Below are 14,836 nucleotides of genomic sequence, written 5' to 3' on the forward strand. Positions count from 1 at the left end.
GCCCTGCTGTCCCAGCAGGAGGGCCAGATTTTGCACCCAGAGCTTCAAACCCTGAACCTGGCAGCCTGGCTAATTACCTGATCTCTCCATTACCATCCCTCAGTAAGCAAGTGATGGATGTCATTCTGGAGGCAAGGAGGCCTAGTACTAGAAATTCCTATGCTGAAAAATGGAAAACATTCTGTTCCTGGAGCCAAACTCAGGGGATGGGCACAGCAGTGCCCAATTTACCTCAGATTCTTCAATACTTAACTGAGATGCTTCACAAGGGCCTTTCCTTTTCCTCCAGCAAAATTCATGCCTCAGCCATTTCAGCTCATTACAGTACAGAACCACCCCTCTTCTCTCATCCACTGCTGAAGTAATTCCTCAGAGGGGCCAAAAACTTAAGACCACCCAGGAGACCCCCTACTCCATCTTGGGACCTTAACTTTGTATTGGAAAAGCTCACTTTATCTCCCTTTGAGCCAGCTGCAAATGCAGAGTTGAAGTTCCTTTCTTGGAAAACAGCCTTCCTTCTAGCCATCACTTCAGCAAGAAGGGTTTCTGAATTACAGGCTCTCATGGTAGTGGAGCCTTTCATCATCTTTCATGTGAACAGGGTGTCCCTCAGGACCAATCCCTTCTTCATGCTCAAGGTGGTATCCAGTGTGGCCCTTAATCAGTCCATTCATTTACCAACCTTCTTTTCTAATCCACAGAACAAAGGGGAACGAATACTGCACTCCTTGGACATGTACAGACAACTTATATTCTACTTGGACAGGGCTAAACCTCTCAGGAAATCTGAGCAGCTGCTGGTTGCATTTGCTGCAGGGGTGGAGGGGAAGGCCATTTCAAAGCAAACTATTTCTAAGTGGATAGGCCATTGCATTCATTTCTGCTATAAGCACCATGGAAAACCTACCCCACAGGGGATAAGACCACATTCAACCAGGGCTGCATCTACCTCAGCCTTTCTCAGAGGTGTTCCTACCAGGGACATCCTAGCAGTTGCTACCTGGAGTTCTGTACATACCTTCACCAAGCATTACCACTTGCCATTTTTTTCTAAATCCAGAGCTGGCTTTGCCACTGCAGTCTTGCAGGGCCTTATAGCTGGTCCTAATGCTATCTAATTACCTCCTCCCATCCTTAGCTTTGAGAATCTACCCAAATGTGATAACGGCAACAGTGAAACACGAAGAACATAGTACAGTTGTGTACACTTACCATAAATGTAGATGCTTGAGTGCATTCACTGTTGCAGTCCTGGTTACCCTCCCTTCAGCCCCCTGACTTCTATTAACTATACCTCTATTCTTGTTTGTATGCTTAAAGCTTTTTGGTGTAGTTGCTTTTTGTTGGAGGTGTAACCTTGTATATAATTGCTTCCCATTATGGGGGCAACTGACATCTGGGGCAAGACAAACTGATGTAATGGCATCGGCTGCATGCTTTATACCCCTGACTACCTGACGTCATGGAAGATGAGACAGCAACTGACGCAGGACCCAAGACTTTGATAATCAGGCAGACTGAGGGCTACTGCAAGCAGATAACCCAAATATGATGACTGCAACAGTGAATACACTCAAACATCTATATTTATGGTAAGTGTACACAACTGTACTTTCCTGCTGGCAAATAATCCCTACACATACTGTTGTGTCACTGTCATGGAACATATGTGGGTTGTAATAGTCCACACAATCCGAGAACATGTCCAACAGCATGCATAGATATCCCCAATAACACAGAATGGCAGATGTGTAGCAATCACATAGCAAGCATACCACATGCATATGTGGAAACATAGTGGCAGTGACAGTGGCATGCAGGTGAAATACTCTGTAACAGCCCAGCAACTCTAGTGTCCCCACAGGGAGCATGTCTATGAACACATAGCAGAAAGTGTTGTATAATACAATATATGTCCCAATGGTAGATAAACCTGAGACATACCACTTGCGTTCTGTGAACATTAAGTTGGAGCTGATATTGTGGCGGGAGACAGATATGTGTATTGTATTATAGTAAACGTGCCATATGAGTTGCTCAGACATATTTCCATCTTTATGTCTTTTAGGGATTATGGCGCACCCAAGTAATCCGACATACAGTGCTGCTGAGGATGACATAATACTCACCAGCATCATCCAGCACTACCAGCTGCTGTTCTGAAGGACAAGCCATGACCAGCATGAATGCACCACCACGTGGAACGATATGGTATGCAGGGTGAATGAGGTGGGGATGCACAGCCATACGTATGAGCAGGTCTGCCATCATTTTAGTGACCTGCTCCACCATGTACATTGCCATGCCGCTGCCATGCAGGCTGCCCACCTTGCAACGGGAGGCCATAACATCCATCCCCCCTCATCAGAGTGCAGGAGCTGCTCATGAGCCTGGTGGCACCTGCCTGCCCACAAGCGCTACAGACATATACAGTCATGGAGGTGGGTGCTACCCATGCACCAGACATGGAGCATGCAGGTAAGGTTCCAGGGCATATCAGTAGACCACTGTTGTGTATGCATCTGTACAGGTAGATCATGCTTATGATGTGGAGTTTGTTGCTGTGTCGTACTGATAATCAGTTGTGCATAAACTGTAGTACTGTGGACTTCAGCTGTTGTTTTACTGTAATATTGCACCCACACTGTAGCAATGCCACAGCTGTGGCCACTGACATCAACTCTATCTTATCTCAATGTAGCTACCTCTGGGATACAAGCAAAGCAGCAGCCGGATGCCGGTGAGTATGGTTTAAGGTTATGCTTGGCAATTCACTGTGCATGTCATAGCTAAGGTGTAGGCCATGTACACATCTAACACACCTACCTATAATGCATGCTGTACATGTTCACTGACCGAGCACACACCTCACTAATGGGATTACTAGCCTCAAACACATGCAATACAGAGACCATCTCAGACAACTGTGGCTACACTTCAGTGCATATTGGCCAGGCACAGCTGGCATCTGCCTAACATACACAGCTATGTCATACACAGAGCCTAACATACACAGCTATGTCATACACAGAGCAGTTGAACATGCTACACATAAAGAAATCCCACTCCCTCTGCAAACACATACTCCAGGGTCCTAAACCTCATCAACACATTACACAGAACATACTGGAGGGATAGGGCCCTGTCCTGGGGAATTTCCACACTCTGGAACAGACTACCCATTCATGTCAGGCAATGCTACTCATTGTCCCTCTTTACAAAAACACTTGATAACTGGATGGGAAATGGGGAATTCACCCTGGGTAGTATGTCTGTGCCACAGCCTGACAGGGGCACAGGGGAATAACATTATTGGGTGGTGCATGGCTGTGAACCCCTGTGGCAAGTCTTATGTAGGCCCCAGGACCAATAGACTAGTACTCACCTATGAACCTATGTGTACCACAGGCAACATCAGCCAGGGCTCAGTACAGATATGACCTGCATAATGGTGGGACATTGCCAAAGCCATCTGTTGTAATGTGTTCTGATGTACCAGCATCATGTTGGGGAAGTCCAGGAAGTTGCAGTTATGATGCATGTGCTGCACAATCCACACCTCACACCAAACCAGGGTGACATCCCTATCTGTACAATGCTGGTGCCACTGTACACCTGCATGTTTGCCCTGCATTGGCAGGGAATATGCCAGTACACATGGTGTTCCTAGTTTGGGATATTGCAATATGACACACATGTGTAGGCCACAGATGTTGAGCATTTGCAATGTAGCAGGAGATGGTGAGGGTGTGTCATCCTGAAACACAACATTGCACTGGAGGGGAAAGACAAACCCACTGAGAATGGCTGTATCTGCACACAGGCAAGGTCATGAAGTGTGGCAGACATAACCCTCCATGGCACTAGTGATGGTACTTTATGACCTCCAAGAGCTGTGCACATGTTTAACATGCAAACATGCAGGTTTGGGGAACATTTGAGGCCTGATTGACCACCTACTGGCTTATGATGATGACCCATGCTACTATACCCCTGCCAGGTATTGTGACCACAGTAGTACACATAGCAGCTATTTCTACACACCATCCTGATATGTGTGTGCACACATATGTACCCACAAATGGAATGCATCCCAATCATCATCTGCACAACTGAGACATATGACTTGCAATGCAATTGATTGTCTCGGTCATATGTCACATATCAGGTATGTGTAGTGTTGCCATATGCAGTAGTGTTGCACCATGGCATGTTATGGAAAAGAGTGCCATGTCAATAATGGTCTCCACAATCACCATAGGTACAGTACATTGTGTATGTGGTCGGTCTAATGGTATTCTGTCACTCATACATGCACTACTGATGATGGCATCTGTGAATACACATCAGCCAATCACAAAATATGTCCACATATAATCCGGTAACACACAGAGGCTGTGAGCAGCAGAGGAAACATAACTGGCACACAGATACACATCCTGCAATGGTCTGTACACCTGTGAGATATGGTGCACAGTACATGCCAGGGTGCTGAACAGATGCACAGCAATGCTGTGGACATGGGTGCCATGTGTTCCAGGGGAAGGGCTATCACCTACTAACAGAAGACATGCATCACAGCCATGTATAATCTTGGTAACAGGGATTGACTACAGTTGCACTGCATGCTGTTGAGCATCACATGTCCTTCATGTTGACATGTGTGTAATTATGGGTTTCTGTGTGATACTGTACTGCACCATCACCTGCTATTGTGCATGTTATGGGGGTGCTGGAGTTGTTTATATGTGCTGTCTGGTGGAGTGTATGGGTTGTCATGTATGTCAACTGCATGTGTGTATGTCTGTGTGTGTGGCCATGTCTGCACATGTGTGTGTGTATGTGTGTGTGTGTGTGTGTGTGTGTGTGTGTGTGTGTATGTACTGTTTAGTGGTGATGTACAAGTCTTACAGTCTGTTCCCTTTTTTCCCCTTACAAGTGGCAAGGTGGGGCTGGGTCCCTCCCACAGGGAATCTGCTGTCACTTATACAGACAGTGACCATGAGGATAGGTGTGTTGAGGCACAGGCAGGGTCATCAGGGGCTGCTGCAGGGCCACCAATTGACATCCCACAAGTATCCACCCCATCCACACACATAGTCACACTGCCTCTACATACCTCATTACCATTGGCCTTAGCTGAGGGACAGTTTATGGTTGGCATTGGCCAGCACAGTGTGGTATCTATGGCACGTGTGTCAGGACACAGCAGCCATCGCAAGATGTCTGGCGGGGTACCACATAGGCAGATGTTCAGGGGTGCTTGTTGGAGCACTGCTGGGCTGGTCATCATGGCCCTGGAAGAAGTGCCACATCTATATCTACCACACGCATGTTCCAGGCTGTCATGGAGGCACAGGGACAAATGGAACAGTGCACTAGACAGGGTCTAAAGGCACAGAGGGATCATCACACCACTGTAAATGACAGCATCCGTGACCTAGCAGGTGCCATTCATAATTATACCAAGGTCATGTATAGACGGTGGAGTGAGACATTGGATCTCATCAACAATGTCATGTCCATGCGTCAGGACAGGGCGGACAGTTGTGACGGCCACATGGACATATGCCAGCAACATCAGCAGCTGGAGGTTGCCGTGGATGTCCCACCAGTCACAGCTGCTCCCGTAGTGGCAGTACCAGCCCCAGCCCCAGCAATGTGGGGGGGGTGCTGTCCACAGACCGTCATAGCAGACCATGTGCATGTGGCCCTGGCCAGTCCCAGGAGGGACCTGGATCCAGTGGATGCTTGTCAATCTCGGGGGACAGTACCCAATCTGGGTTTGTACCTGATACTGCCTGTGGCAACCCTGCCAGGCACAGGTCCCTTGTCCATGGCCGGAGATGGTAAACTGCAAACCCTGCCAGGTACAGTCTACAGCTGTCTCAGAAATCCCTGTATAGGGCAGCTACATGGTGGAACTGTGGGCATGCAGACACACACACACATAAACAACAAACCTAGGGCAACCACATACCTGCACACACAACATCACCATTGGCCCATAACAATACTCGGCTCCCACATACACACACACACACACACACACACACACACACACACACACACACACACACACACACAGACACACACACACACACACACACACACACACACACACTCAGACCAGGGCTCTGGCAAACCAACAACACACCCTGTGCATATGATGATAACTGTGCCACATCCTGTCATCCATAACATCGATGCAGGGACAGGCTAACATGGTGCTGATGCACGGGGCGACTGTACAACAGTGTAGCAATGGAATATTGTGTAGCATGTTGTCAGCAGTAAAGTGAAATGCTAATATCTTGGAAGGTGTAGCTGTGCAGCCATGATGCATTATAGCTGTAATTAACAATGTTGTATTGTTTTCACCATTATATATTCTGATTGTGTTGTGGTTGTCCATGTGCCACATGGCTGATGGGTGTAGTGGTGTCAGCATGCCTTCTACAGTGGACACCAGTAAGTGTAGTGGGTGATACACATGACATGGCTGGGTACAATACACAGAGCCTTTGGTTTGGATGTAGTACAGATACAAGACTGTACACATGGAGGTATGTCCCCATGCAGGTAACACATCTTTTGCCCATGTAATCCCACCAAGACAGGATAGCAACAACCACACATTGGTATATATGCAGTTTGCAATTTGGATGACATTGAACATGCTAACAGGAAGGTGTATGTCCCTTTCTCAACTGTACTGCGATCCTCACCTCAGTAACATGGGTGTGCCAATGCCGGTGGCATAGCCCTACCCTTAGGAGGGTGTGAGGTGCTCAACTACTGTGAATGGTGTAAACAACAACTATCAACCTGATAACATACATTGTACAGTATTACAGACAGCTATGTGGGGGGATAGACACAACAGTAACTGCAGTGATGGTGGATGTGTCCACAACAGCCACACCCGGTGAGTTATAGCAACCCCAGTAATACTGCACACCTCTACAATGTGGAGGAGGGCATTAACACATCTATGACCTGTGAAGGACTGAATGTCCACAGGATGGCACCTGTGGAATGTTGGCATTTGCCAAGCAGTCCTGGGGGGAACATATTCTGTGAATGGAGGTAGATCCCTTAACATCTACACACATTCCTACATGTGGGATGGTGTGCAAAAGCCTGCTATGATCTACATAGGCTGTGTGCACCTCCTAACCCTCATCTACACCTGTCATGATTGTGTCAAGGATGTATACCAGGTTCAGGTTGTATTCTCTGCCTTTGACAAGTCCAACATTGGCGGGGTCCCGGGTGTTAAGATTACCAATGACATTGGCCATGGGTTCATTATTGACATGTTCCATGTCACTGCAGACCAGGCTCATCAGGCTACTGGGTGGTAGTTCCCAGCTGACATGGTGAATTTGTGGTCATCCTTGCCAACATTGGTGAATCCATTTTCAGGTGTAGGCCTGTTGTATCGTATGAGGGATCCCAGCTACTTACTGTACCTGCCCAGGGGGTTCCCCTAAGCATGACACTTACTTCACTGTACTGCATGATATGTTAGTAATGCCAGCCTGACATCCTACAGGTGGGATGGAGTACTGTTAACATGTACTGCCCTTGTCGTGTAGGGTCCTGGTTATGGGATCTGCTGCAGTTGGTAGTGTATTGCAGGCCAGATGTGTTTGGCTGTGGGGAGGGGGATACCTATCCATGCCAGACGTATGTTGTTTGGGTCTCTCAAACACATCAATGGTGCATGTGGACATATATGTTGTGGTTATTTTCCCAATTTCATCTACAGATGTATGTCCATATATACCTATATAGATATATATGTGTTTACCTTTGAAAGGGAGACAGTCATTTCTTCGAATGGCCCTTTCTGTGAACTGAGAGGACCAATCCTTATTTCTAATTGCATCGCAGTTCAAAACTCAGCAGATTGAAAAGCAGCTTTGCTGATTTTCAAAGTATAAGTTGGAATACATATCATAATGCAGGGGGGCTGAGCCCCACACAACGTCCCTACTTTGATATTCTAACTCCGAGTTCACACAACAGTGGGGAAAGGGACATTTTCCCCATCCCCACTATAGTGCCATCCGCACCCAAAATGCAGAATCTGCAATGAGCGAATGCATAGTGACATTCGCTTATTGCACATTCGATGCATTTATTCCAAGATTGTGCAATGGTGAAAACTTACTCTCGACCTTACACCTTTCAGAGACATGATTTTCTCCCTTTGAAACGTGAACCATATATATGCTTACATATATATATATATATATATATATATATATATATATTTATTTATTGCTGTATATATGTAGACATATGGATGTATACATTTATATATATATATATATATATATATATATATATATATATATATATATATATATATATATGTATATATGTATGTATTGGCATATATATGTATATATTTCTATAGATATATCTACATATATAGATATGTTATATGCATTTAAATATAAATATATATACACACATACATACATCTACATGGTGGAATACATTCCCAGTAGTGTTGAATACCTGGGCTGGATGATATGTATGTGAAAACATCATGATCATGCATATCTGTCATGGCTTAGTGGTAAATCACTTTGTGTATGGTGTGCAGGGTCCTGGTTTCGAGCCTTGCAGGAGCTGTTCATTTTGTTGCTGGGCAGAACACGGGCCATAAGATACAGAGTGATTAAGACACTTTAAAGCAGTTGTAAGCAGGGTTGAATGAAGCTTAGCACTGCCAACCTCTGGTTACAGTGTCTTACAGTTTTAGCTTCTAAATTGCTTAACCTGGGTAGGCACTGCTTAGCTCCACGCAAACCTGCTTACATCTGCTTTAAAGTGCCTTAATTACTCTGTATCCAACAGGCCGTGTTCTGCCCAGCAACAAAATAAACAGCTCTTGCAGTGCTCGAACCCAAGGACCCTGCACACCCTAGACAGGGTGATTTACCACTAAGCCATGATAGATACAAAGAAATCCCATGTTTTCACATACATATCATCCAGTCCTGTCATGCAACAGTACAGAGAATGTATGCCAACACCTAGATGTCTGTGTGTGTAACTGTATTAATATCTAAACAGATACAACATATTGATATATGTAGATATATATATATATATATATATATATATATATATATATATATTTCTAATACTATATATATACATATATATCAATATATATGCACATATATACATGCATATGCCTAAATTGACACACATATGTGTCTACACCTATATCTCTACATATACACTGCACATTACATATGTGTATGCAGATATATATCTATTTAGATATATACGGACATAGTTATATATATGTTAGCAGATATATATATAATGTATATATATGTGGCCATACATCTGTAGATAGCAATGGCAGATTAACAAATACACATATTTCCACATACACTGTTAATGGTGTTGAGAGGCCCTACACACTATATGTCTCATACGAATAGGCATCCCCCCCACAGCCAAACACCTGCACCCTGCAATACACTACCAAGTGCAATCTGCCACCCATAGGAAATGTAATATGTGGAAGCCATCAACATCCCCTGGATACAGATACACAAACACAGATATGCAGATACAGATATACATATATATGTATATATATATATATATATATATATATATATATATATATATATATACACACACACACACACACACACACACACACACATACACACACACATGTGACTACACATATACACGCAGATATATGTATAGTAAGATACAGATGTAGAAAGTGCACACAATATGGAACAGCCACTATGTCTACAGTTAACACCTGAACAACTGGACACTGTATGGGTCACCCATACAAATGTCAATCATTGCCTGCAACACATACCCATAGAGAGGTCATAGGAAAAACACCACACGCAGGTTTGCAGAAATGGGAAACCTTTCATTGTGTACTATTACAGTTCTAAATGCCATGTCATATAGCTCTTCAGACACTGACAACCATATAAACAGAGTACTGCAACTGTGAAATAGTTACACTAATACAGTAGTCTGGAAAGGTTCACAACTATTGCTGTCCAGGCCAAGCCCTTCAAATTGTACAATAGTGAACACAGACTGGGCCACAGGATACCAAACAATCAACAGTATGTACTGCAGGTGTGTAGTTCAGCAGCCTCTATCTACACTCTGTACAAACTCAGTAGGTGGTAAAGATGTTATGTGATCACATGGCTTGTCACTGTTACATAACAAGGCATAACTGACACCATCACGAGCACACCAACAAACAGAACAGTTTGTATGGCAGGAGGCAGTAGGCTTGCAGTACCCCAATTTATGTAAGTAATGTACATATAGGTGAAGTATACGGTACTGTACATCCAGATACCTTGCGGCAGCTCAACCCTGATGCCCCCATATTTTGTAACAGCCTAGGTCATTTATGGTGCTCCTCACCTAGACTCAATAATACAGGGCCATATGCCACTGTTACATACACTGGCCTCTGAAGTCCATAAGGCACACATGTATTGTGTAGGTGACGCCCACACATATATGGCCCCAGCCCCACTTTATGTGAGGGGGATACATCAGCAGTGGACTAATGGCAGCAATGGCAGTGTGATATACTCACAGCCCACTACAGAACAACCCCCAACAGCATGACATATGTGCAAAGCTTGGTATGTAGATGGAGGACACAGGCTGGAACACAGGTACATATGTGGAACACTGTTGCCATACACTAAGTATGTTGCTGGTGTTACAGGATAGTCTGCAACATACCCTTAGTCAGGGAATTGAGGTTAGAAACAGAAATGGATATAGCCATGTACTGATAGCACTCAACTCACACACTGCCAGTGTAATATCTGCCACAGGACCTGTGTGGTGGACGGACAACACATGATAGGCATACATCTGTCCAGCAAGAGGATAGGCCCACAGTAGTGAGCTATGCAGACAGACTGCATTCCAAGGTAGACTAGTATGTACACATACACACCCTGTAACACCAGTACTATACAAAGCATAACAACTCTACTCACAGTCTGTCTGTAGTTCCTGATCCTCCTACAAATATGTGGCCACCCTGAGTGTGCAAGTTCTCCTGTAAGAGGTATTGCTACCTGCTGTCTGTAACACTGATGCCTACACACAGGAAGGATGTCCATCACACAGGAAATGTAAAGGGACCACGCCCACATGCTGTAGGGATTTCTAGAGGGTAGTTGCCATGTCAGTGGTAATTCGAAGTAGTACACGTGTAATGATATATATATATATATATATATATATATATATATATATATATATATATATATATATACATATATATATATATATATATATATATATGGCTATCTGGATAAGTATACGTACAATTATTTCTACCATATGTCCTGGACATGGAGTGTAACCCTACCGCACCCCCTATAGTCCAAAAGTCGTAGTGCAAGGGTATGTCAGGTATGTATAGCAGGTATATTAGTAGACTATTGCTACTGTCATTGGGATTATTTTCACAGACATGGTGTGTGTGGAAGGTTGCATCTGCTTATAACATGTGTGCCACTGGCTACTGACAGACATCCTAAGGAAATCATTGTAAAGGACTGCTGCTAGCATGTAATGCCCCTGTGGAGTGCAGCAGAGATATTGGCCAATATATGTGGAACTTCGGACACACCCTGTACAGTCCAGAGGTATACACATGATCCCTTTGTGCACAACATGTGTACCAGACCTGACAATATGGATGTAGACAGCCATGTAGATGGGTATGACACATAACGACTGGTATACATTTGTCACCATAGGTTTTGCATTCACACACTCCTGATGATTACTGGTACAGGGGTGCCATGGACACATAGTACCCACTAGATATTGAAATACATCTGTACAGCATCCCACTGCTCTGACTGACATACATGACTGTTAAGGGAGGTCTGGCAGCAGTACATCTGGCAAGTATCTGCACATAACATCTCACTGGGTAAGTACACTAAGCTGCTAGGCATGTAACAATGCACTGTGCAGGCTACAGGCAGACTGGATCAACACTGGCCTACATCTCCTATGGGGGCATGCACATGTACCTGCATATATAGCAGGCTCAACAGGCATGTCACAGCACAGGGTAAGATACACCTGTGTGAAAGTGCATAACCGCAACCAACGTGAACACAGCCACAGCCACACGTGGTAAGCTAGCATAATATTACAGTATATGGACTATCTGTTCTACACCATCCTCATATGTGCCACTCACAGAATGACCCTACATATACTGGGCTGCTGCACAGTTTGGTCTGATGGATGTCTGTGGTATGGGACATGTGTGTGTCTGGCCCTATAAACATGTATGCCAAAACAGTACCATACAGTACAGTAGCAGGTAACATCAGATAGAAGGGGAACTGGAACAATGACATCTACCACAGTCTGTACACAGGCTACAGTACATATTAACAATACACACACTGCCGACATTCACCATCACTACACAGACCTCAGTACTGTACAAACATCCACAGAATGCCCAGGTTATGTCATGACATATAATCCCTGCTGTACATAACATGTGTAGCAATCAGATATATCACTGTCTTGTTATCAGAGATGATGACACTATGGTGTACAGCACATATGCACCACTTCATGCATGACATATGTACAAAGGTTGCCAGAGGTGTGGCTGACAGCAGATACACAGGGCCAAATATAGACATGTTGCTGTGATAACCTCATACATTTACCATTGTAACAGGGTTTGTTGCAACATATGTCCTGTGAGGGATATGAAGTAAGTAATTGTCATGGCCTTCACCATCTACAGACTGCAATTCTCACACTACTTTTTGCATTCCACAGATAGATGCTCCGTGGCTAACACATGAAACCAAGGACACAACACTGCCCAGTCTGCAGATGACCCTGCAGATGGGGATTCCTCATATACATGGAACTGACATGGCAGGTATTGCGACATGTATGACAGCCATATCCAGACAAACACTGTTAAACCAACATTACTCCAAATGCAGTATAGCAGCACTTACAGTATGTAGTCAGGTCAGGCACATCTCCCTCCTGTTTGTTGCCCTCTTTCCACAGTGTATGTTGTTAGAGGTAAATCCCCAATCCATCTGAGATGCTGTTTGCCAAACAACAGATATAGTTCCTGCTCACAGTGAATGAAAAGGGCCAACCCCACCATGATGTTCCTAGATATTGGAGTGTGTTTCCATGCAATTGGCTATGGGAATGTTACCACAGCTGTTCCACATGCAGTAAGTTAGGGGAGGGCTGCAATTTGTGCAGAGGCCATCAGCTGATCATGAGCATCACTTAAAATACACATGCTACGGCCTAAGCAAAGCAGGTGTGGGTCTCCACATCCACCAGAGAGGGAGTGCGAGAGGCAGACAGAGGCAAATACATGTCAGGGAGGGGTGGGAGAGTAAAACTGAAGCATGTTTGAGTCACACACCTACCAGCACAGGGTATCAAACCCCTAACAAATATGCAGTGCTGTCACAGTTCGATGCAGTTATTGGATGCACCACATGGGTTACCTGCTGTTGAGCACTCAGAACATTTATGTGATGGTGAGTGACATCTGCAACACGGATACGGTAGGTGACGTACACATGCCTGTCCGCATGAACAGGTGCCAGCATCAACACAGCCACACTCTTACAGGGACACACACATTGACACACTTGGCAGGGCCAGGAGTACAACTCATCATTAGTGGGATTGCCACAACACTTCAATGTGCAGGTATCACATGCACCACACGGGTCATATGGAGGTTGTATGGGCAAAGATTTTGAGGAGATGTCAGACATCAGACAGCATGCTTCAGTATGCCCAGGGGGGGTTGTAGTGAGTGTGGATGTGGACATACGCACCATACAACACACACATGAATGCACTAGGTGCTAGTACTGACATGCATGGATGCATGTCTACACGGGTGTGTGGTGGTCAACTGTGCCAGCAGGCTATACAAGGGTAGATGATGGGTATACCTTAGCATCAGGCCACATGACAGTGGTCTGCATTGTGGCTTAGGGCTGTCATTTTTGTATTTGCCCACACATGTGGGTATTGTATCCCCATCCAGTCACCTGGGTGGCTATTGTGTTTGGCCAATGCTGTGTATACCCTGCTAAGTATGTGTTCCTTACTCCATGACATGGATGGTGTCTAGGATGTGCACACCTCCCACATGCATGTACACTGACATGTGGAACTGTACCTGGGGTGTCTGGCCCATGTTGTGAACACAGATTATCATCAGATTGCCAGTCTTGCCCACCTGTGGCAGGTACTGGTAATGGGCAGCAGGTTTACCCTGCACCTACATTGATAGCATGCTAACAGCATTCCCTAGTGTCAGTGGCATCTGTCCATACAGGGCATGTTGTCAGGCATGGTACGTTCATTGTGGGTCACATGTGAAGGCACCACAGGTGATGTGGGTCTCCATTGGGGAACATGGGGGAGGTGCACTGTCTGCATGTACGTGCATATTGGACAGATGGGCAGGGTGACATGCTCTCTGTAGCACGCTACTATCACTCCATAGTTACTGTTGGTGGCCAATATGCAGTGTACTACCCACATATTGGCTGTTGCCTAGGCATGTGTGTGTATGAGACATGGGTTGAGAGTGTGCTCTGGGTAATACTGGGGTTGCTAACTGTGATTGTCTGGCCTTGATGTCACATGTATGGGTATGGTTTTGCACCCCAGCCTCTCACCTATTTAACATCTGTTATCCCAGTACGGTTGACATATAGGAAATATGCAAAACCCACTCCACATTGGC

The sequence above is a fragment of the Protopterus annectens genome, chromosome 6.part0 (genome assembly GCF_019279795.1).
Source record: "Protopterus annectens isolate FY-2018-M chromosome 6.part0, PAN1.0, whole genome shotgun sequence".
NCBI lineage: Eukaryota > Metazoa > Chordata > Ceratodontiformes > Protopteridae > Protopterus > Protopterus annectens.